Genomic DNA, 22876 nt, shown 5'->3' with positions numbered 1-22876 from the left:
TGTCCCATACGGAACTCAAAATCTTAATTCATTCATTCAATCATATTTATTGAGCGCTTACTGTGTGCAGAGCACTTGGGAAGTAATAATAATAATAATGGCATTTATTAAGCGCTTACTACGTGCAAAGCACCGTTCTAAGCGCTGGGGAGGTTACAAGGTGATCAGGTTGTCCCACGGGGGGCTCACAGTTTTCATCCCCATTTTACAGATGAGGTAACTGAGGCCCAGAGAAGTTAAGTGACTTGCCCAAGGTCACCCAGCTGACAAGTGGTGGAGCCGGTATTTGAACCCCTGACCTCTGACTCCAGTGCCCAGGCTCTTTCCACTGAGCCATGCTGAGCAACATTCATTCATTCACTCAATCGTACTGAGTGCTTACTGTGTGCTGAGCACTGTAATAATGATGGCATTTATTAAGCGCGACTTTGGGCGAGTCACTTGCCTCCTCTATGCCTCAGTTCCCTCACCTGTAGGATGGGGATGAAGACTGTGAGCCCCCCGTGGGACATCCTGATCACCTTGTAACCTCCCCAGTGCTTAGAACAGTGCTTTGCATATAGTAAGCGCTTAATAAATGCTATCATTATTATTATTATTACTTTGTTTGCTAGGCACTTACCACGTGCCAGGCAAATTCTAAGAGCTGGGGTGGAAACAAGCAAATTGGGTTGGACCCTTTCCCACGTGGGGCTCACAGTTTCCACCCCCATTTTGCAGATGAGGGAACTGAGGCACAGAGGACTTAAGTGACTCGCTCAAGGTCATGCAGCAGTCAAATGGCAGCAAACCTCCTGACTCCCAAGCCCGTGCCCTGTCCCCATGCAGCAGACAAGTGGCAGCAAGCCTCGTGACTCCCAAGCCCGTGCCCTATCCCCATGCAGCAGACAAATGGCAGCAAACCTCCTGACTCCTAGACCTGTGCCCTATCCCCAGGCAGCAGACAAATGGCAGCAAACTTTCTGACTCCCAGGCCCGTGCCCTATCCCCATGCAGCAGACAAATGGCAGCAAGCCTCGTGACTCCCAGGCCCGTGCCCTGTCCCCATGCAGCAGACAAATGGCAGCAAACCTTCTGACTCCCAGGCCTGTGCCCTATCCCTATGCAGCAGACAAATGGCAGCAAAACTTGGAGACTCCCAGGCCCGTGCCCTAACCCCACGCAGCAGACAAATGGCAGCAAACCTTCTGACTTCCAGGCCCGTGCCCTATCCCCATGCGGCAGACAAATGGCAGCAAACCTTCTGACTTCCAGACCCATGCCCTATCCCCATGCAGCAGACAAATGGCAGTAAGCCTCGTGACTCCCAGGCCCGTGCCCTGTCCCCATGCAGCAGTCAAATGGCAGCAAACCTTATGACTCCCAGGCTCGTGCCCTATCCCCACGCAGCAAATAAATGGCAGCAAACCTTCTGACTCCCAGGCCTGTGCCCTATCCCCATGCAGCAGACAAATGGCAGCAAGCCTTCTGACTTCCAGGCCCGTGCCCTATCCCCATGCAGCAGACAAATGGCAGCAAGCCTCATGACTCCCAGGCCCATGCCCTGTCCCCATGCAGCAGACAAATGGCAGCAAGCCTTCTGACTCCCAGGCCCGTGCCCTATCCCCATTCAGCAGACAAATGGCAGCAAACCTCCTGACTCCCAGGCCCGTGCCCTATCCCCATGCATCAGATAAATGGCAGCAAACCTCCTGACTCCCAGGAACATGCCCAGTCCCCATGCAGCAGACAAATGGCAGCAAACCTTCCGACTTCCAGGCCCGTGCCCTATCCCCATGCAGCAATGGCAGCAAACCTTCTGACTTCCAGACCCGTGCCCTATCCCCACGCAGCAGACAAATGGCAGCAAACCTTCTGACTCCCAGGCCTGTGCCCTATCCCCAGGCAGCAGACAAATGGCAGCAAGCCTTCTGACTTCCAGGCCCGTGCCCTATCCCCATGCAGCAGACAAATGGCAGCAAGCCTCGTGACTCCCAGGCCCGTGCCCTGTCCCCATGCAGCAGACAAATGGCAGCAAACCTTGTGACTCCCAGGCTCGTGCCGTATCCATATGCAGCAGACAAATGGCAGCAAACCTTGTGACTCCCAGGCCCGTGCCCTATCCCCATGCAGCAGACAAATGGCAGCAAGCCTTCTGACTCCCAGGCCCGTGCCCTATCCCCATGCAGCAGACAAATGGCAGCAAACCTCCTGACTCCCAGGCCCGTGCCCTATCCCCATGCATCAGATAAATGGCAGCAAACCTCCTGACTCCCAGGAACATGCCCAGTCCCCATGCAGCAGACAAATGGCAGCAAACCTTCCGACTTCCAGGCCCGTGCCCTATCCCCATGCAGCAAATGGCAGCAAACCTTCTGACTTCCAGACCCGTGCCCTATCCCCACGCAGCAGACAAATGGCAGCAAACTTTCTGACTCCCAGGCCCGTACCCTATCCCTATGCAGCAGACAAATGGCAGCAAACCTTCTGACCCCCAGGCTTGTGCTCTATTCCCATGCATCAGACAAATGGCAGTAAATCTTCTGACTACCAGGCCCGTGCACTATCCCCATGAAGCAGACAAATGGCAGCAAACCCTGTGACTCCCAGGCCTGTGCCCTATCCCTATGCAGCAGACAAATGGCAGCAAACCTCCTGACTCCAAGGCCGGTGCCCTGTCCCCATGCAGCAGACAAATGGCAACAAACCTTGTGACTCCCAGGTCCGAGCCCTATTCCTATGCAGCAGACAAATGGCAGCAAACCTTCGGACTCCCAGGCCCGTGCCCTGTCCCCATGCAGGAGACAAATGGCAGCAAACCTCCTGACTCCCAGGCCCGTGCCCTATCCCCATGCAGCAGACAAATGGCAGCAAACCTCCTGAATCCCAGGCCCGTGCCCTATCCCCAGGCAGCAGACAAATGGCAGCAAACCTTCTGACTTCCAGGCCCGTGCCCTATCCCTATGCAGCAGACAAGTGGCAGCAAACCTTCTGACTTCCAGGCCCGTGCCCTATCCCCATGCACCAGACAAATGGCAGCAAACATTCTGACTTCCAGGCCCGTGCCCTATCCCCATGCAGCAGACACATGGCAGCAAACCTTCGGACTCCCAGGCCCGTGCCCTATCCCCATGCGGCAGACATATGGCAGAAAACCTCCTGACTCCCAGGCCCCTGCCCTATCCCCATGCAGCAGACAAATGGCAGCAAACCTCCTGACTCCAGGCCCGTGCCCTATCCCCATGCAGCAGACAAATGGCAGTAAACCTTTTGACATCCAGGCCAGTGCCCTATCCCCATGCAGCAGACAAGTGGCAGCAAACATTCTGACTTCCAGGCCCGTGCCCTATCCCCATGCACCCGACAAATGGCAGCAAACCTTCTGACTCCCAGGCCCGTGCCCAATCCCCATGAAGCAGACAAATGGCAGCAAACCTTCTGACTCCCAGGCCCGTGCCCTATCCATATGCGGCAGACAAATGGCAGCAAACCTCGTGATTCCCAGGCCCGTGCCCTATCCCTATGCAGCAGACGAATGGCAGCAAACCTTCCGACTCCCAGGCCCGTGCCCTATCCTCATGCAGCAGACAAATGGCAGCAAACATACTGACTTCTAGGCCCGTGCCCTATCCCCATGCAGTAGACAATTGGCAGCAAGCCTTGTAACTCCCAGGCCCGTGACCTAGCCCCATGCAGCAGACAAATGGCAGCAAACCTTCTGACTCCCAGGCCCGTGCTCTCAAATGGCAGCAAACCTTCTGACTCCCAGGCCCATGCTCTATCCCCATGCAGCAGACAAATGGCAGTAAACCTCGTGACTCCCAGACCCGTGCCCTATCCCTATGCAGCAGACAAATGGCAGCAAACCTGACTCCCAGGCTAGTGCCCTATCCCCATGGAGCAGACAAATGGCAGCAAGCCTTGTGACTTCCAGGCCCATGCTCTATCCCCATGAAGCAGACAAATGGAAGCAAACCTCCTGACTCCCAGGCCCGTGCCCTATCCCCATAGCAGCAGACAAATGGAAGCAAACCTCCTGACTCCCAGGCCCGTGCCCTATCCCCATAGCAGCAGACAAATGGCAGCAAACCTTCTGACTTCCAGGCCCGTGCCATATCCCCATGCAGCAGACAAGTTGCAGCAAACCTTCTAACTTCCAGGCCCGTGCCCTATCTACACTGTAAGCTCGTTATGGGCAGAGAACGTGTCTGCTAATTCTGTTTTCAACTCTCCCAGGCACTTGGAACAGTACTCTGCCTATAGTAAGCGCTCAATAAATACCATCGATCGATTGACTTCTCCAAGGCAGCCCTCTTTTTGAAATCAAGGTAGAGACTCTGATACTAAGTCCGGGTTAGAGAGGATCCTGGGTTGGCTAGTGGCTTCTTGACTTCCAATGTGCCTACCAACTCTGTTCTATCGTACCCTCCCAAGAGCTCAGAAAAGCATCTTATGCAGTGAGTGTTCAGTAAACACCACTGTTTATTAAAATCACACCTCCTCCTGGAGGCCTCCCCCAACTAAGCCCTCGTTTCTTCTTCTCCCACTCCCTTCTGCATCGCCCCAGCACTTGGATTTGTACCCTTTATTCCCCCCACCCTCAGCCCCACACCACTTATGTACATACGAACCCCTGCATACATAGAGGACTGTATTAAGTGCCCGGGAGAGTACAAGACAGTACTGCACACAGTAAATGCCCCATAAATATCGCTGATGAGCTCAGCCCAAGGAGCCTCCAATCTAGCAGGGGGAGAGAGACCCTAAAATGAATTACAGAAGGAAAGAAAAAGGGGAATCTCTATGTTAAGTCACGGAGATTGTTAAGCGTGGCAGTTGGGGGTACATAACGTGGGGAGATGAGCAATGAGTGGTGGGGGGAGGCCACCTGGGGGAGATAATAATAATAATAATAATAATAATAATAATGGTATTTGTTAAGCGCTTACTATTGCCAAGCACTGTTCTAAGCGCTGGGGGGGATACAAGGTGATCAAGGTTGTCCCACGTGGGGCTTGCAGTCTTAATCCCCATTTTAGAGATGAGGTAACAGTGGCACAGAGAATCAATCAATCAATCAATCATATTTATTGAGAACTTACTGTGTGCAGAGCACTGTTCTAAGCGCTTGGGAAGTCCAAGTTGGCAATATATAGAGACGGTCCCTACCCAACAGTGGGCTCACAGTCTAGAAGGGGGAAGACAGAGAACAAAACAAAACATATTAACAAAATAAAATAAATAGAATAAATATGTACAAGTAAAATAAATAGAGTAATAAATAGTACTAATAAATACTCCCTGGAATGCCCTCCCCCCTCCCCCCGTTTTTGAATGGCATTTGTTAAGCACGTACTATGTGTCAGACACTGTTCATTCATTCATTCAATCATATTTTTTGAGCGCTTACTGTGTGCAGAGCACTGGACTAAGCGCTCGGGAAGTACAAGTTGGCAACATATAGAGACGGTCCCTACCCAACAGCGGGCTCACAGTCTAGAAGGGAGGGACAGACAACAAAACAAAACATATAAACCAAATAAAATTAATAGAATAAATATGTACAAGTAAAATAAATAAATAAATAAAAGTAATAAATATGTACCAACATATATACATATATACGGGTAAATAGAAATTACATTGGCCGGCAATCGAACCCAGGCCTCCTGCATGGCAGGCGAGAATTCTGCCACTGAACCACCAATGCTCATAATCAAGAAACTGACTGCACAATCATTTATTATTATTATTATCATCATTGTTATTATTATTAATAATAACAATAATAATAACAATAATAATAACAATAATAATAATAATAATAATAATAATAATGTTCTAAGCGCTGGGGTGGGTACAAGCTAATTAGGTGGGCCACGGTCCCTTGTCCCGAATGAGGTTCACAATTCTTTCATTCGATCGTATTTACTGGGCGCTTACTGTGTGCAGAGCACTGTACTGAGCACTTGGGAAGCCCACGTCGGCAACATATAGAGATGGTCCCTACCCAACAATGGGCTCACAATATAAGTAGACGTCCCAGGTGCTCCAGCTCCTTAGTATTTGGGCTCTTTCGAGACTGTGAGCCCCTTGTCAGGTAGGGCCCGTTTCTATATGTTGCCGACTTGGACTTCCCAAGCACTCAGTACAGTGCTCTGAACACAGTAAGCACTCAATAAATACGATTGAATGAATGAATGAATGAATGATTGAACAGCGACTGAGGAGTAATAGTAGTAGTAGCAGCAGCAATGAGAGAACGCTTCTCAGTGCTTGGGGAAAAACGACAGAAACGTCTGCCTGCCTGAGATGCGCTTCTTTTCTCTCAGGGATGGCCGAGGCTGAAATAGCCAGTCAGTCAGTGGTATTTACTGAGCGCTTACTGTGTGCAGAGCACTGTACTGAGCACTTGGGAGAGGACAATACAACTATAAACGATACATTCTCTGCCCACAATGAGCTTACAGTCTACAGAGCCGTCCATACGTTTTGGTCCAGGACTTGAAACACCTGAGCCCAGGCTCTGGAGTTGGAGGTCATAGGTTCTAATCCCTGCTCTGCCACGTCTGCTGTGTGACCTTGGGTGAGTCACTTCACTTCTCTGAGCCTCAGTTCCCTCATCTGGAAAATGGGGATGAAGACTGTGAGCCTCCCGTGAGACAACCTGCTCACCTTGTATCCCCCCAGCACTTAGAAAAGTGCTTTGCACATAGTAAGCGCTTAACAAATGCCGTCATTATGATTATTTAGCGAGCACAAACAACGGCTCGAGTTTGGGGAAAGGACACGTAAATCCAGTTCTGCTGGAATTGGAGAAAAATCTGCCCTGGCCCAACATTTGCCGTTCCAAGTCCTTTCCCTGGATGTGAAAAAGAGAAAAAAGTATCACACTCATTCCTGAACCTGAAAAACATGGGATAAAGGGTGTGGCCTCCCCTCAGGGAGCAACTCGGAGAGACCGGGGGTCATCTCTGAAACCATGGACGGTCAAAGGCGGGCCGGGCCTCAGAGAATCTGCCAGGCAGAGGGTCCGTGGAAGACGTAAAGACCTCCATTCCCAGGAAACCCGAGATCCTAATAATAATTATAATAATAACTGAGGGATTTGTTACATACTCCGCGTCAGGCACTGTTTTAAGTCCTGGGGTAGATACAGGCAAATTCATTCATTCAATCGCATTTATTGAGCGCTTACTGTGTGCAGAGCACTGCACTAAGCGCTTGGGAAGTCAAAGTTGGCAACATATAGAAATGGTCCGTATCCAACAGTGGGCTCACAGTCTAGAAGGGGATGGGATTAGACAGCGTCCGTGTCCCATACGGAACTCAAAATCTTAATTCATTCAATCAATCATATTTATTGAGCGCTTACTGTGTGCAGAGCACTCGGGAAGTAATAATAATAATAATGGCATTTATTAAGCGCTTACTACGTGCAAAGCACCATTCTAAGCGCTGGGGAGGTTACAAGGTGATCAGGTTGTCCCACGGGGGGCTCACAGTTTTCATCCCCATTTACAGATGAAGTAACTGAGGCCCAGAGAAGTTAAGTGACTTGCTCAAGGTCACCCAGCTGACAAGTGGCGGAGCTGGAATTTGAACCCCTGACCTCTGACTCCAATGACCAGGGTCTTTCCACTGAGCCATGCTGAGCAACATTCATTCATTCACTCAATCGCATTGAGCGCTTACTGTGTGCTGAGCACTGTAATAATAATGATGGCATTTATTAAGCGTGACATTGGGCAAGTCACTTGGCTCCTCTGTGCCTCAGTTCCCTCACCTGTAGGGTGGGGGTGAAGACTGTGAGCCCCCTGTAGGACATCCTGATCACCTTGTAACCTCCCCAGCGCTTAGAACAGTGATTTGCACGTAGTAAGCGCTTAATAAATGCTATCATTATTATTATTATTATTTTTAATTTGGTTGCTAGGCACTTACCACGTGCCAGGCACCATTCTAAGAGGTGGGGTGGAAACTAGAAAATCGGGTTGGACCCTCTCCCTATCCCACGTGGGGCTCACAGTCTCCATCCCGATTTTGCAGATGAGGGAACTGAGGCATAGAGGAGTTAAGTGACTCGCCCAAGGTCATGCAGCAGACAAATGGCAGCAAACCTTGTGACTCCCAGGCCCATGACCTATCCCCACGCAGCAGACAAATGGCAGCAAACCTTCTGACTTCCAGGCCCGTGCCCTGTCCCCATGCAGCAGACAAATGGCAGCAAACCTCGTGACTCCCAGGCCCGTGCCCTATCCCCACGCAGCAGACAAATGGCAGCAAACCTTCTGACTCCCAGGCCCATGCCCTATCCCCATGCAGCAAACGAAAGCAAACCTTCTGACTCCCAGGCCCGTGCCCTATCCCCATGCAGCAGACAGATGGCAGCAAACCTTGTGACTCCCAGGCCCGAGCCCAATCCCTATGCAGCAGACAAATGGCAGCAAACCTTCTGACTTCCAGGCCCGTGCACTATCCCAATGCAGCAGACAAATGGCAGCAAACCTTCTGACTCCCAGGCCCATGCTCTATTCCTATGCAGTTGACAAATGGCAGCAAACCTCCTGACTCCCAGGCCCGTGTCCTAACCCCATGCAGCAGACAAATGTCAGTAAACCTTCTGACTACAAGGCCTGTGCACTATCCCCATGAAGCAGACAAATGGCAGCAAACCTTACTACCAGGCCCATGCCCTATGCCCATGCAGCAGATAAATGGCAGCAAACCCTGTGACTCCCAGGCCCGTGCCCTATCCCCATGCAGCAGACAAATGGCAGCAAACCTTCTGACTCCCAGGCCCGTGCTCTATCCGTATGCAGCAGACAAATGGCAGCAAACCTTGTGACTCCCAGGCCCGTGCCTTAACCCCATGCAGCAGACAAATGGCAGCAACCCTTCTGACTCACAGGCCCGTGCCCTATCCCCATGCGGCAGACAAATGGCAGCAAACCCCGTGATTCCCAGGCCCGTGCCCTATCCTTATGGACCTGACAAATGGCAGCAAACCTCCTGACTCCCAGGCCCGTGCCCTATACCCATGCAGCAGACAAATGGCAGCAAACCTCCTGACTCCAGGCCCGTGCCCTATCCCCATGCAGCAGACAAATGGCAGCAAACCTCCTGACTCCCAGGCCCGTGCCCTATCTCCATGCAGCAGAAAAATGGCAGCAACCCTTTGGACTCCCAGGCCCGTGCCCTATCCCCATGCAGCAGACAAATGGCAGCAAACCTCCTGACTCCCAGGCCCGTGCCCTATCCCTGTGCAGCAGAAGAAGGGCAGCAAACCTTCTGACTCCCAGGCCCGTGCCCTATCCTCATGCAGCAGATAAATGGCAGCAAACCCTGTGACTCCCAGGCCCGTGCCCTATCCCCATGCAGCAGACAAATGGCAGGAAACCTCCTGACTCCCAGGCCCGTGCCCTATCCCTATGCAGCAGACAAATGGCAGCAAACCTCCTGACTCCCAGGCCCGTGCCCTATCCCCATGCAGCAGACGAATGGCAGCAAACCTTCTGACTTCCAGGACCGTGCCCTATCCCCATGCAGTAGACAAATGGCAGCAAACCTTCTGACTTCCAGGCCTGTGCCCTATCCCCATGCAGCAGACAAATGGCAGCAAACCTTCTGACTCCCAGGCCCGTGCTCTATCCGTATGCAGCAGACAAATGGCAGCAAACCTTCTGACTTCCAGGCCTGTGCCCTATCCCTATGCAGCAGACAAATGGTAGCAAACCTTCTGACTCCCAGGCCCGTGCTCTATCCGTATGCAGCAGACAAATGGCAGCAAACCTTGTGACTCCCAGGCCCGTGCCTTAACCCCATGCAGCAGACAAATGGCAGCAACCCTTCTGACTCACAGGCCCGTGCCCTATCCCCATGCGGCAGACAAATGGCAGCAAACCCCGTGATTCCCAGGCCCGTGCCCTATCCCTATGGACCTGACAAATGGCAGCAAACCTCCTGACTCCCAGGCCCGTGCCCTATCTCCATGCAGCAGAAAAATGGCAGCAACCCTTTGGACTCCCAGGCCCGTGCCCTATACCCATGCAGCAGACAAATGGCAGCAAACCTCCTGACTCCCAGGCCCGTGCCCTATCCCTGTGCAGCAGAAGAAGGGCAGCAAACCTTCTGACTCCCAGGCCCGTGCCCTATCCTCATGCAGCAGACAAATGGCAGCAAACCTTCTGACTCGCAGGCCTGTGCTCTCAAATGGCAGCAAACATTCTGACTCCCAGGCCCCGTGCTCTATCCACATGCAGCAGACAAATGGCAGCAAACCTGACTCCCAGGCCAGTGCCCTGTCCTCATGCAGCAGACAAATGGCAGCATGCCTTGTGACTTCCAGGCCCATGCTCTATCCCTATGAAGCAGACAAATGGCAGCAAACATTCTGACTCCCAGGCCCGTGCCCTATCCCCATGAAGCAGACAAATGGCAGCAAACCTTCTGACTTCCAGGCCCGTGCCCTATCCTCATGCAGCAGACAAATGGCAGCAAACATTCTGACTTCCAGGCCTGTGCCCTATCCCCATGCAGCAGACAAATGGCAGCAAACCTCCTGACTCCCAGGCCCGTGCCCTATCCCTATGAGGCAGACAAATGGCAGCAAATCTTCTGACTTCCAGGCCCGTGCCCTATCCCCATGCAGCAGACAAATAGCAGCAAACCTCCTGACTCCCAGGCCCGTGCCCTATCCCTATGCAGCAGACAAATGGCAGCAAATCTTCTGACTTCCAGGCCTGTGCCCTATCCCCATGCAGCAGACAAATGGTAGCAAACCTTCTGACTCCCAGGCCCGTGCTCTATCCGTATGCAGTAGACAAATGGCAGCAAACCTTGTGACTCCCAGGCCCGTGCCCTAACCCCATGCAGCAAACAAATGGCAGCAACCCTTCTGACTCCCAGGCCCGTGCCCTATCCCCATGCGGCAGACAAATGGCAGCAAACCCCGTGATTCCCAGGCCCGTGCCCTATCCCTATGGACCTGACAAATGGCAGCAAACCTCCTGACTCCCAGGCCCGTGCCCTATCCCTATGCAGCAGACGAATGGCAGCAAGCCTTCTGACTCCCAAGACTGTGCCCATATCCTCACGCAGCAGACAAATGGCAGCAAACCTTCTGACTCCCAGGCCCGTGCCCTATCCCAATGCAGCAGACAAATGGCAGCAAACCTTCTGACTCCCAGGCCCGTGCCCTGTCCCCATGCAGTAGACAAATGGCAGCAAGCCTTGTAACTCCCAGGCCTGTGCCCTATCCCCATGCAGCAGACAAATGGCAGCAAACCTTCTGACTCCCAGACCCGTGCTCTATCCCTACGCAGCAGACAAATGGCAGCAAACCTCCTGAGTCCCAGGCCCGTGCCCTATCCCCATGCAGCAGACAAATGGCAGCAAACCTCCTGACTCCCAGGCCCATGCCATATCCCCATGCAGCAAACAAATGGCAGCACACCAGACTGTGAGCTCACTGTTGGGTAGGGACTGTCTCTATATGCTGCCAACTTGTACTTCCCAAGCGCTTTGTACAGTGCTCTGCACACAGTAACCGCTCACTAAATACGATTGATTGATTGATTGATTGTGACTCCCAGGCCCATGACCTATCCCCATGCAGCAGACAAATGGCAGCAAACCCTCTGACTCCCACGCCCGTGCCCTATCCCCATGCAGCAGACATATGGAAGCAAAACTCCTGACTCCCAGGCCCGTGCCCTATCCCCATGCAGCAGACAAATGGCAGCAAACCTCCTGACTCCCAGGCCCGTGCTCTATCCCCACGCAGCAGACAAATGGCAGCAAACATTCTGACTCCCAGGCCCGTGCTCTATCCCCACGCAGCAGACAAATGGCAGCAAACATTCTGACTCCCAGGCCCGTGCCCTATCCCCATGCAGCAGACAAATGGCAGCAAACCTTCTGACTTCCAGGCCTGTGCCCTATCCTCATGAAGCAGACAAATGGCAGCAAACCTTCTGACTTCCAGGCCCGTGCCCTATCCTCATGTAGCAGACAAATGGCAGCAAACCTTGTGACTCCCAGGCCCGTGCCCAGTCCCCATGCAGCAGACAAATGGCAGCAAACCTCCTGACTCCCAGGCCCGTGCCCTATCCCCATGCAGCATACAAATGGCAGCAAACCTCCTGACTCCCAGGCCCGTGCCCTATCCCTATGCAGCAGACAAATGGCAGCAAACCCTCTGACTCAATAAATACAAATGATTGATTGATTCCTCTCTAGACTGTAAGCTCGTTATGGGCAGAGAACGTGTCTGCTAATTCTGTTTTCAACTCTCCCAGGCACTTGGAACGGTACTCTGCCTATAGTAAGCGCTCAATAAATACCATCAATCGATTGACTTCTCCAAGACAGCCCTCTTTTTGAAAGCAAGGTAGAGACTCTGATACTATGTCCGGGTTAGTGAGGATCCTGGGTTGGCTAGTGGCTTCTTGGCTTCCAATGTGCCTACCAACTCTGTTCTATCGTACCCTCCCAAAAGCTTAGAAAAGCATCTTACGCAGTGAGTGTTCAGTAAACACCACTGATTATTAAAATCACACCTCCTCCTGGAGGCCTCCCCCAACTAAGCCCTCTTTTCTTCTTCTCCCACTCCCTTCTGCATCGCCCTGGCACTTGGATTTGTATCTTTTATTCCCACCACCCTCAGCCCCACACCACTTATGTACATACCAACCCCTGCGTACACAGAGGACTGTATTAAGTGCCCGGGAGAGTACAAGACAGTCGATCAGACACGCTCTCTTGACTCTAAGATCCTCGTGGGCAGGAAACGTGTCTGCCAACTGTTGGATTACACTCTCCCAAGTGCTTGGTACAGTGCTCTGCACACAGTAAGTGCCCCACAAATATCGCTGATGAGCTCAGCTCAAAGAGCCTCCAATCTAGCAGGGGGAGAGAGACCCTAAAATGAATTACAAAAGGAAACCAGCAAATTGGGTAAGACCCTCTCCCTATCCCACGTGGGGCTCACAGTCTCCAACCCCATTTTGCAGATGAGGGAACTGAGGCACAGAGGAGTTAAGTGACTCACCCAAGCTCATGCAGCAGACAAATGGAAGCAAACCTTCTGACTTCCAGGCCCGTGCCCTATCCCCATGCAGCAGACAAATGGCAGCAAAAATCCTGACTCCTAGGCCTGTGCCCTATCCCCATGCAGCAGACAAATAGCAGCAACCCTTCTGACTCCCAGACCCGTGCCCTATCCCTATGCAGCACTCGTTCACCCCTCACAACCAAGCCGTCACCAAAACCTGCCGGTCTCAGTTCCGCAACATTGCCAAGATCCGCCCTTTCCTCTCCATCCACACTGCTACCCTTCTCGTTCAAGCTCTCATCCTATCCCGTCTGGACTACTGCATCAGCCGTCTCTCTGATCTCCCATCCTCGGGTCTCTCCCCAATTGAATCCATACTTCATGCTGCTGCCCGGATTGTCTTTGTCCAGAAACGCTCTGGGCATGTTACTCCCTTCCTCAAAAATCTCCGGTGGCTACCAATCAATCTGCGCATCAGGCAGAAACTCCTCACCCTGGGCTTCAAGCCTCTCCATCCCTTCGCCCCCTCCTACCTCACCTCCCTTCTCTCCTTCTACAGCCCACTCCGCACCCTCCGCTCCTCTGCCGCTAATCTCCTCACCGTACCTCGTTCTCGCCTGTCCCGCCATCGACCCCCGGCCCACGTCATCCCCCGGGCCTGGAATGCCCTCCCTCTGCCCATCCGCCAAGCTAGCTCTCTTCCTCCCTTCAAGGCCCTACTGAGAGCTCACCTCCCCCAGGAGGCCTTCCCAGACTGAGCCCCTTCCTTCCTCTCCCCCTCGTCCCCCACTCCATCCCCCCATCTTACCTCCTTCCCTTCCCCACTACACCTGTATATATGTATATGTGTTTGTACATATTTGTTACTCTATTTATTTATTTATTTTACTTGTACATATCTATTCTATTTATTTTATTTTGTTAGTATGTTTGGTTTTGTTCTCGGTATCCCCCTTTTAGACTGTGAGCCCACTGTTGGGGAGAGACTGTCTCTATATGCTGCCAACTTGTACTTCCCAAGCGCTTAGTACAGTGCTCTGCACACAGTTAGCGCTCAATAAATACGATTGATGATGATGATGATGATGATGATGCAGCAGACAAATGGCAGCAACATTGTGACTCCCAGGCCTGTGCAAATGGCAGCAAACCTCCTGACTCCCAGGCCCGTGTCCTATCCCTATGCAGCAGACAAATGGAAGCAAACCTTCCGACTCCCAGGCCCGTGCCCTTCCCACTTGCAGCAGACAAATGACAGCAAACCTTCTGACTCCCAGGCCCGTACCCTATCCCCATGCAGCAGACAAATGGCAGTAAACCTCCTGACCCCCAGGCCCTTGGTCTATCCCCATGCAGCAGACAAATGGCAGCAAACCTCCTGACTCCCAGGCCCGTGCCCTATCCACATGCAGCAGACAAATGGCAGCAAACCTTGTGACAACCAGGCCCGTGCCCTATCCCTATGCAGCAGACAAATGGCAGCAACATTGTGACTCCCAGGCCCGTGCTCTAGCCCTATGCAGCAGACAAGTGGCAGCAAGCTTTCTGACTCCCAGGCCCGTGCCCTATCCCCATGCAGGAGACAAATGGCAGCAAACCTCCTGAGTCCCAGGCCCGTGCCCTATCCACATGCAGCAGACAAATGGCAGTAAACCTTCTGACTCCCAGGCCCATGCCCTATCCCCATGCAGCAGACAAATGGAAGCAAACCTCCTGACTCCCAGGCCTGTGCCCTATCCCCATGCAGCAGACAAATGGCAGCAAATCTCCTGACTCCCAGGCCCGTGCCCTATCCCCATGCAGCAGATAAATGGCAGCAAACCTTCTGACTCCAAGGCGCGTGCCCTATCCCCATGCAGCAGACAAATGGCAGCAAACCTCCTGACTCTCAGGCCCGTGCCCTATCCCCATGCAGCAGACAAATGGCAGCAACCCTTCTGACTCCCAGGCCCGTGCCCTATCCCCATGAAGCACCAGACAAATGGCAGCAAACCTCCTGACTCCCAGGCCCATGCTCTAACCTTATGCAGCAAACGGCAGCAAACCTTCTGACTTCCAGGCCCGTGCCCTGTCCCTATGCCATACTGCTTATCTGTCGATGGTTATCGATTGATCTCTGGTATGTACTGAGCGCTCGCTCGCTTTGTGGAGAGCCCCATACAAAACGCTTGGTAGGGTACACTACAACAGAGTTGGTCGATGGGACCCCTGCCCACAAGGAGTTTAGAGGAGGAGTTGGGCGTTAAAAACAGATTATTGGATTGGTTTCATCACACCTCACAGACAAACGTTTGAAGTCAGTGCCTGCCGATGACAAAGTAAGAAATCACCTTTAGGAGGCGTGAAGATGGAGCCATCTAGTCTCGGTTTGCTACCGCTTCAGCAGAACCCTTTCATTTTGGCCTCATGATGGCTTCTGCTTAGTTTCTCTGTTTTATGAAGAAAAATTGGATCTTGCACCTGCAGTATTGGGGAACATCCAGCTCCTCCATTTTACTCGCTTTTGACCAGCTACACATCCGCCATACACTCTCTGGCCTGGAATGCCACCCCCCCCCCCCCCGCCCCCCCAACATCCGCCAAGCTAGCTCTCTTCCTCCCTTCAAGGCCCTACTGAGAACGCACCTCCTCCAGGAGGCCTTCCCACACTGAGCCCCCTCCTTCCTCTCCTCCTCTCCATCCCTCCCGCCTTACCTCCTTCCCTTCCCCAAAGCACCTGTATATATGCATATATGTTTGTATGTATTTATTACTCTATTTATTTATTTTACTTGTACATATCTATGCTATTTATTTTATTTTGTTAATATGTTTTGTTTTGTTCTCTGTCACCCCCTTCTAGACTGTGAGCCCACTGTTGGGTAGGGACCGTCTCTATGTGTTGCCAACTTGTACTTCCCAAGCGCTTAGTACAGTGCTCTGCACACAGTAAGCACTCAATAAATACGACTGATTGATTGATTGATTCCCCTCTACACTGTAAGCTCGTTATGGGCAGAGAACGTGTCTGCTAATTCTGTTTTCAACTCTCCCAGGCGCCTGAAACAGTACTCTGCCTATAGTAAGCGCTCAATAAATACCATCGATCGACTGACTTCTCCAAGACAGCCCTCTTTTTGAAAGCAAGGTAGAGACTCTGATACTATGTCCGGGTTAGTGAGGATCCTGGGTTGGCTAGTGGCTTCTTGACTTCCAATGTGCCTACCAACTCTGTTCTATCGTACCCTCCCAAGAGCTTAGAAAAGCGTCTTATGCAGTGAGTGTTCAGTAAACAGCACTGATTATTAAAATCACACCTCCTCCTGGAGGCCTCCCCCAACTAAGCCCTCTTTTCTTCTTCTCCCACTCCCTTCTGCATCGCCCCGGCACTTGGATTTATACTTTTATTCCCCCACCCTCAGCCCCACACCACTTATGTACATACGAACCCCTACGTACATAGAGGACTGTATTAAGTGCCCGGGAGAGTATAAGACAGTCGATCAGACACGCTCTCTTGACTCTAAGCTCCTCGTGGGCAGGGAACGTGTCTGCCAACTGTTGGATTACACTCTCCCAAGTGATTGGTACAGTGCTCTGCACACAGTAAGTTCCCCACAAATATCGCTGATGAGCTCAGCTCAAAGAGCCTCCAATCTAGCAGGGGGAGAGAGACCCTAAAATGAATTACAAAAGGAAACGAGCAAATTGGGTAGGACCCTCTCCCTATCCCACGTGGGGCTCCCAGTCTCCATCCCCATTTTGCAGATGAGGGAACTGAGGCACAGACGAGTTAAGTGACTCGCCCAAGCTCATGCAGCAGACAAATGGCAGCAAACCTTCTGACTCCCAGGCCCGTGCCCTATCCCCATGCAGCAGACAAATGGCAGCAATCCTCCTGAATCCCAGGCTCGTGCCCTATCCCCATGCAGCAGACAAATGGCAGCAAAAATCCTGACTCCCAGGCCCGTGCCCTATCCCTATGCAGCACTCGTTCACCCCTCACATCCAAGCCGTCACCAAAACCTGCTGGTCTCAGCTCCGCAACATTGCCAAGATCCGCCCGTTCCTCTCCATCCACACTGCTACCCTTCTCGTTCAAGCTCTCATCTATCCCGTCTGGACTACTGCATCAGCCTTCTCTCTGATCTCCCATCCTCGTGTCTCTCCCCACTTGAATCCATACTTCATGCTGCTGCCCGGATTGTCTTTGTCCAGAAATGCTCTGGGCATGTTACTCCCCTCCTCAAAAATCTCCGGTGGCTACCAATCAATCTGCGCATCAGGCAGAAACTCCTCACCCTGGGCTTCAAGCCTCTCCATCACCTCGCCCCCTCGTACCTCACCTCCCTTCTCTCCTTCTACAGCCCACCCCGCACCCTCTGCTCCTCTGCCGCTAATCTCCTCACCGGGCCTCGTTCTCGCCTGTCCCATCGACCCCCGGCCCACGTCCTCCCCCGGGCCTGGAATGCCCTCCCTCTGCCCATCCGCCAAGCTAGCTCTCTTCCTCCCTTCAAGGCCCTACTGAGAGCTCACCTCCCCCAGGAGGCCTTCCCAGACTGAGCCCCTTCCTTCCTCTCCCCCTCGTCCCCCACTCCATCCCCCCATCTTACCTCCTTCCCTTCCCCACTACACCTGTATATATGTATATGTGTTTGTACATATTTGTTACTCTATTTATTTATTTATTTGTTTGTTTGTTTATTTATTTATTTATTTTACTTGTACATATCTATTCTATTTATTTTATTTTGTTAGTATGTTTGGTTTTGTTCTCGGTCTCCCCCTTTTAGACTGCGAGCCCACTGTTGGGTAGGGACTGTCTCTATATGCTGCCAACTTGTACTTCCCAAGCGCTTAGTATAGTGCTCTGCACACAGTAAGCGCTCAATAAATACGATTGATGATGATGATGATGATGATGCAGCAGACAAATGGCAGCAACATTGTGACTCCCAGGCCTGTGCTCTATCCCTATGCAGCAGAAAAATGGCAGCAAACCTTCTGACTCCCAGGCCGGTGCCCTACCCTCTTGCAGCAGACAAATGGCAGCAAACCTCCTGACTCCCAGGCCCGTGCCCTATCCACATGCAGCAGACAAATGGCAGCAAACCTTGTGACAACCAGGCCCGTGCCCTATCCCTATGCAGCAGACAAATGGCAGCAACACTGTGACTCCCAGGCCCGTGCTCTATCCCTATGCAGCAGACAAGTGGCAGCAAGCCTTCTGACTCCCAGGCCCATGCCCTATCCCCATGCAGGAGACAAATGGCAGCAAACCTTCTGACTCCCAGGCCCATGCTCTATTCCTATGCAGCAGACAAATGGCAGCAAACCTTGTGACTCCCAGGCCCGTGCCCTATCCCCATGCAGCAGACAAATGGCAGCAACCCTTCTGACTCCCAGGCCCGTGCCCTGTCCCCATGCGGCAGACAAATGGCAGCAAACCTTCTGACTCCCAGGCCCGTGCTCTATCCCTATGCAGCAGACAAATGGCAGCAACCCTTCTGACTCCCAGGCCCGTGCCCCGTCCCCATGCAGCAGACAAATGGCAGCAAACCTCCTGACTCCCAGGCCCATGCTCTAACCTTATGCAGCAAACGGCAGCAAACCTTCTGACTTCCAGGCCCGTGCCCTGTCCCTATGCCATACTGCTTATCTGTCGATGGTTATCGATTGATCTCTGGTATGTACTGAGCGCTCGCTCGCTTTGTGGAGAGCCCCATACAAAACGCTTGGTAGGGTACACTACAACAGAGTTGGTCGATGGGACCCCTGCCCACAAGGAGTTTAGAGGAGGAGTTGGACGTTAAAAACAGATGATTGGACTGGTTTCATCACCCCCCACAGACAAACGTTTGAAGTCAATGCCTGCCGATGACGAAGTAAGAAATCATCTTTAGGAGGCATGAAGATGGAGCCATCTAGTCTCGGTTTGCTACCGCTTCAGCAGAACCCTTTCATTTTGGCCTCATGATGGCTTCTGCTTAGTTACTCGGTTTGATGAAGAAAAATTGGATCTCGCACCTGCAGTATTGGGGAACATCCAGCTCCTCAATTTTACTCGCTTTTGACCAGCTACACATCCGCAATACACTCCCTGGCCTGGAATACGCCCCCCCTCCCCCCCCAACATCCGCCAAGCTAGCTCTCTTTCTCCCTTCAAGGCCCTACTGAGAGCTCACCTCCTCCAGGAGGCCTTCCCACACTGAGCCCCCTCCTTCCTCTCCCACTCCTCCCCCCTCCATCCTTCCCGCCTTACCTCCTTCCCTTCCCCACAACACCTGTATATATGCATATATGTTTGTACGTATTTATTACTCTATTTATTTTACTTGTACATATCTATGCTATTTATTTTATTTTGTTAATATGTTTTGTTTTGTTGTCCGTCTCCCCCTTCTAGACTGTGAGCCCACTATTGGGTAGGGACCGTCTCTATGTGTTACCAACTTGTACTTCCCAAGCGCTTAGTACAGTGCTCTGCACACAGTAAGCACTCAATAAATACGACTGATTGATTGATTGATTCCCCTCTACACTGTAAGCTCGTTATGGGCAGAGAACGTGTCTGCTAATTCTGTTTTCAACTCTCCCAGGCGCTTGGAACAGTACTCTGCCTATAGTAAGCGCTCAATAAATACCATCGATTGATTGACTTCTCCAAGGCAGCCCTCTTTTTGAAATCAAGGTAGAGACTCTGATACTAAGTCCGGGTTAGTGAGGATCCTGGGTTGGCTAGTGGCTTCTTGACTTCCAATGTGTCTGCCAACTCTGTTCTATCGTAACCTCCCAAGCGCTTAGAAACGCGTCTTGCGCAGTGAGTGTTCAGTAAATAGCACTGATTATTAAAATCACACCTCCTCCTGGAGGCCTCCCCCAACTAAGCCCTCGTTTCCTCTTCTCCCACTCCCTTCTACATCGCCCCGGCACTTGGATTTATACCTTTTATTCCCCCCACCCTCAGCCCCACACCACTTATGTACATACGAACCCCTGCATACATAGAGGACTGTATTAAGTGCCCGGGAGAGTACAAGACAGTCGATCAGACACGCTCTCTTGACTCTAAGCTCCTCGTGGGCAGGGAACGTGTCTGCCAACTGTTGGATTACACTCTCCCAAGCGCTTGGTACAGTGCTCTGCACACAGTAAGTGCCCCACAAATATCGCTGATGAGCTCAGCCCAAAGAGCCTCCAATCTAGCAGGGGGTGAGAGACCCTAAAATGAATTACAGGAGGAGAGAAAAAGGGGAATCCCTATGTTAAGTCACGGAGATTGTTAAGCGTGGCAGTTGGGGGTACATAACGTTGGGGGATGAGCAATGAATGGTGGGGGGAGGCCGCCTGGGGGAGATAATAATAATAATAATAATGGTATTTGTTAAGCGCTTACTATGTGCCAAGCACTGTTCTAAGCGCAGCGGGGGGATACAAGGTGATCAAGGTTGTCCCACGTGGCGCTCGCAGTCTTAGTCCCCATTTTACAGGTGAGGTAATAGTGGCACAGAGAATCAATCAATCAATCGTATTTATTGAGCGCTTACTGTGTGCAGAGCACTGTTCTAAGCGCTTGGGAAGTCCAAGTTAGCAACATATAGAAATGGTCCCTACCCAACAGTGGGCTCACAGTCTAGAACGGGGAGACAGAGAACAAAACAAAACATATTAGCAAAATAAAATAAAGAGAAGTGAAGTGACTTGCCCAAGGTCACACAGCTGACAAGTGGCGGAGCCGGGATTCGAACCCATGCCCTCTTTCCACTGAGCCACACTGGGAGATGGGATTTCAGGAGGCTTTGAAAAAGGGGAGATGGATGGTCTCCATCTAAAAGGACACAGGGGCTTTCCCAGCCAGGGGCTCCTGAAGGCTTCCATTCGAGGCAGCACAAGTTCTCTGTAAGCCTGTTGTGGGTGGGAATTGTGTTTACTCTCCCAAGTGCTTAGTACAGTGCTCTCCACACAGTAAGTGCCCAAGGAATACCAATGACAGACTGACCCCACCCCCGGCAGCCAACACATCTAGAATCTCTGCTTGGTCAAAACTCAAACCAAACTCCAAAGTGCAATTCCCTAAAGCAAATCCCAACCCTGCCCACCTTCCATCCCTTGATCTCGAGAGTTCGGATCACTCCCTTCATTCACTCATTTGATCATATTTATTGAGCGCTTCTGGTGTGCAGCGCACTGGACTAGGCACGTGGGAGAGTACAACAGAACGATATTTTTCTTATTTTATAATGGCATTTATTGAGCGCTTACTATGTGCAAAGCACTGTTCTAAGCGCTGGGGATCAGGTGATCAGGTTGTCCCACGGGGCGCTCACAGTCTTAATCCCCATTTTACAGATGAGGTAACTAAGGCCCAGAGAAGTGAAGTGACTTGCCCGAAGTCAACCAGCTGACAAGTGGGGAGCCGGGATTTGAACCCATGACCTCTGACTCCAAAGCCTGGGCTCTTTCCACTGAGCCACGCTGCTTCTCTAAACAGACGCATTCCCTGCCCATAAAGAGCTTACAGTTTGGGTAGGGGGCAGGGGGAGACAGAACAGTGCTTGGCACCAAGTGCTTAACAAATACCATAATTATTATTCTATTAATATAAATAAATTACAAATATGTATGTAAGTGCTGTGGGGCTGGGAAGGGAGATGAATAAAGGGAGCATGTTAGGGTGACATAGAAGGGAGTGGAAGACGAGGAAAGAAGGGCTTAGTCTGGGAAGGCCTCTTGGAGGAGATGGGCCTTCAATAAGGCTTTGAAGGGAGGGAGAGGAATTGTTTGTCCGAATTGAGGAGGGAGGGGGTTCCTGTCACTGAGGAGCGGATGTGAGCGGGACCCGAGCCCCTGGAATTCAGTTTCAAGGTTGGCGAAGAACCCTGGTGGGTCTCGGGAGGACTGTGAGACTGTTCTTAGGTAAGGACCGTCTCTCTCTGTTGCCGATTTGTACTTCCCAAACGCTCAGTATGGTGCTCTGCACACAGTTCGCGCTCAGTAAATACGATTGAATGAAAGAAAGAGTGAGGACGCCGCAGCGGGCTGCAGGAATCCGATTCCCAGCGGCCTCCAGATCGCCCGCCCGCTCTTGCTTTGGCGGGGGCTCATCTGAGGACACGAGTTCGGCTCCGCAATCCTCACGGGGCTCGGCGGCCCGGCTCTCAATCGCCCCATTCAAGTTGGATCACAGTGGCTCATTTACGACTCCACAGGACCCAAATTCAAGGCCACCTATCGCACCGCCTCCTAGACCCTGGAATGAACCCTCCCACCCCAAACCGTTTCGGACGACTGCTGCGTTCCCACTTCATTCCAACAAGTTGGACTTTGTGTCGGCTCTACCCCACAGCTCACTTGGCAGCCCAACTGAACAAACCAGTCCCTTCAGAAGCCAGGGGATGGGGAGGGGTGGGTGGGTGTGTGTGTGCCTCTATATGTTGCCGACTTGTCCTTCCCAAGCACGTAGTACAGTGCTCTGCACACAGGAAGCGCTCAATAAATACGATCGAATGAATGAGACATGGAGAGAGAGACGCTGAGCTGACCGGCTGGCTTTGTGGGGAATTTTTCCATTCCTGAGGATATGGGGCGAGTCTGTTAGAATGGAATGAAGCTGCCAGATCCAGAGGGAGGAGGAGGAGAGGACAGCGTGGACTGCCCACAATCCCGCTTGAGGTCAACTCCTCCCCTTCACCAAACTTGTCTGGAGTGGGGAGGCGGGGGTCTAGGGAATCCCGACAATTTTGACACCGGCCTAAATGTTTTGTTGTCTGTCTCCCCCTTCTAGACTGTAAGCCCATTGTCGGGTAGGGACCGTCTCTAGATGTTGCCGACTTGTACTTCCCAAACGCTTAGTCCAGTGCTCTG

The 22876-nt window shown here is 52.0% G+C and overlaps 1 protein-coding gene across 1 annotated transcript in view; it reads right to left on the bottom strand.

Moving 5' to 3' along the window:
• SERINC5 (serine incorporator 5) overlaps positions 1-22876 on the bottom strand; it is an 81563-nt gene that overhangs the window by 18487 nt on the left and 40200 nt on the right. The window lies entirely within an intron of this gene.

The sequence above is a fragment of the Tachyglossus aculeatus genome, chromosome 23, assembly GCF_015852505.1.
Source record: "Tachyglossus aculeatus isolate mTacAcu1 chromosome 23, mTacAcu1.pri, whole genome shotgun sequence".
In the NCBI taxonomy this organism is placed as follows: Eukaryota; Metazoa; Chordata; class Mammalia; order Monotremata; family Tachyglossidae; genus Tachyglossus; species Tachyglossus aculeatus.
Note: the sequence above shows the minus strand (reverse complement) of the source record. Positions and strands in the feature narration are given on the sequence as shown.